The 2106-nt window shown below is 38.0% G+C and overlaps 1 pseudogene; it reads right to left on the reverse strand.

Annotated features, from left to right (window-relative positions):
- Positions 1-1234: 1234 nt before the first annotated feature.
- On the reverse strand, positions 1235-1879 carry LOC102493424 (guanine nucleotide-binding protein G(I)/G(S)/G(O) subunit gamma-10 pseudogene; annotated as a pseudogene).
- Positions 1880-2106: the final 227 nt, after the last annotated feature.

Here is a 2106-nt window from a genome sequence, read left to right on the forward strand (position 1 = left end):
AATAATAACATCAATAGTTATTTACTCTTCCCATGTACCAGCCAGTATTTTTTAAATAATTATTTTTTATTATTATATTTTTAAAAATTGCTATAGGTCATGTGCACTCACCAGAGAGAAGAAGAGAGAGAGAAAGTAAGAAAGCAAGCTGCCAGGTCCAGGATTCAAACTGCAGTCAGCCATGTGGAAGTCCAGCGCTCCAACCATCACATGACCTGCTGGCCCCACCAACACTATTCTATATTCATTTAAGGTTCCTTTAACTCTCACCACAACTATGCAACTTAGGTATGATGATAGTACCCCCCCCCTTTTTTAAATTATCGACAGGTATGTGACTCACCAGAGAGACAGACGAAGAGGGAGAAAGTACCCCCCCCCATGGCGTGTGGTTACTCCACAATCCCTCCCCTCCATTTCTTTGTACTGTTGGAATTTTATGGATTCATGCATAAATGTGTACAGCATGTTTCTCATTCTGCTGGGGCTGAGATTCAAACTGTGGTTAGCCTTGCGATTCAGCTTCCTTAACCACTAGGCTATAGGACTGGACCTTATAGATGAAGAGACTGAGGTTCAGAATGGGTATCAAGATAGGTAATTAGTAAGAATTAGTACCAATGTTAGGTAATTAGTAAGAAGCAGAGCTATTACTTGATTCTAGCCAGTCTAGTTTAAAGACTAGTTCCTTTTTTTTTTTTTGATGAATTAAGCACAAATTTTATTTCCAGGCTCATTAAAGATTATTACAAACAAAAAGTAGCTTAAAAATGTCCCAAATTAAGTCAAAGGCATATCCTCAAAGTAAAATACTTGTGACATGAAGAATTCTTTTTAGTTCTAATATTTTCACATTATTTTATTTAAAACCATTTGCAGTATTTGGTAGGTCACATTTTAAACATTTTTAAAGACATAAAATAATGTGGTATTTCTTTTGAAAGTACAAGAACAATTACAAAGTAAGGGAACTTAAGACGACAATAATCAAATCTGTTTCATATACAGGATGGGACAACTCAAAACATAAAAATCATCTTTCTAAACAAATTTGCTAAGGAACAGCTCTCATCTTTAGTGTTAAAAGTAAAACAATCTCCTCATTAAAAAAAAAACAAGACAGCATTTGATTAGTAAAGCCTATTCTTTCCCCCAGTTTTTATTTTCCGGTCTTTACTTAGAAAGTATAAATTCATAAGAAAATAAGAAATCTTGTTATGCTATAAAAGTCTGTGTCTGGAACAAGAAATTACAAATATTCCATTTGTTTTAATAAACAAAAATGTCTTCCTTCCCAAAATGTAAACATCCAGTAAATAAAATACACATGGTATTCCAGGTATAGAAAAACACTAGCAATTCACTTATGAAAGAGGTGCATCCTGGTATATTTGGTAGTAAAGCATTTGTCCTAAATATAAAGCACTTTCCCAAAAGAACCAGGATATTATGGTTTAAAACTCTCCTCTTTCACCTAGTTTCCTTATTTGGGTACAAACTCTTCAATTTCTATAAAATTTTGGCTAGAGGGCCAGGCCACAGGAAAGGTCTGAAATATCTAAAAGTCATTTGGTTAGAGAAAATTGTTTTCTTGACACGTGGAGGCAGTCATTCATTCATCTGTTTGTGCTTGAAGGCATTCCTCAGCAAACTTCTTCTCTAAAGTCTTCAGAGTAAAGCACAGGATCTGGGCTCCCGGAAGGGGTTGCTTCCAGCCGGAACACCAACCAGCAGCGCATCCTTGCAGGCATTCTGCATGCAGTACTGCTGAAGCTCTGCTGCAGCCTGAGAGACCTTGATCCTCTCCACGCCCGCCTGCCTCGAGCTTGAGCTGCTCCACCAGGCGCTGCAGGGTGCTAACGGTGGCCCTGGAAGACATGGCTGCGGCAGCTCTGGGCTCCCAAGACTAGTTCTTAACTAGTATATTTTATTCTATGTTGTGGATGTATCCCCCAAAGTCCATGTGTTGGAAACTTAATCCCCAATGATGCAATTTGGGAGGTGGGGTCCAGGGAGAGGTAATTAGATCATATGGTTTCTGCCATAGATTATATGTTCTTTATAAAAGCACAACTGGGACCAGCAGTTAGCGTAATGGCTATGTCG

This window comes from Tupaia chinensis, unplaced genomic scaffold (genome assembly GCF_000334495.1).
Source record: "Tupaia chinensis unplaced genomic scaffold, TupChi_1.0 Scaffold149168_1, whole genome shotgun sequence".
NCBI lineage: Eukaryota > Metazoa > Chordata > Mammalia > Scandentia > Tupaiidae > Tupaia > Tupaia belangeri.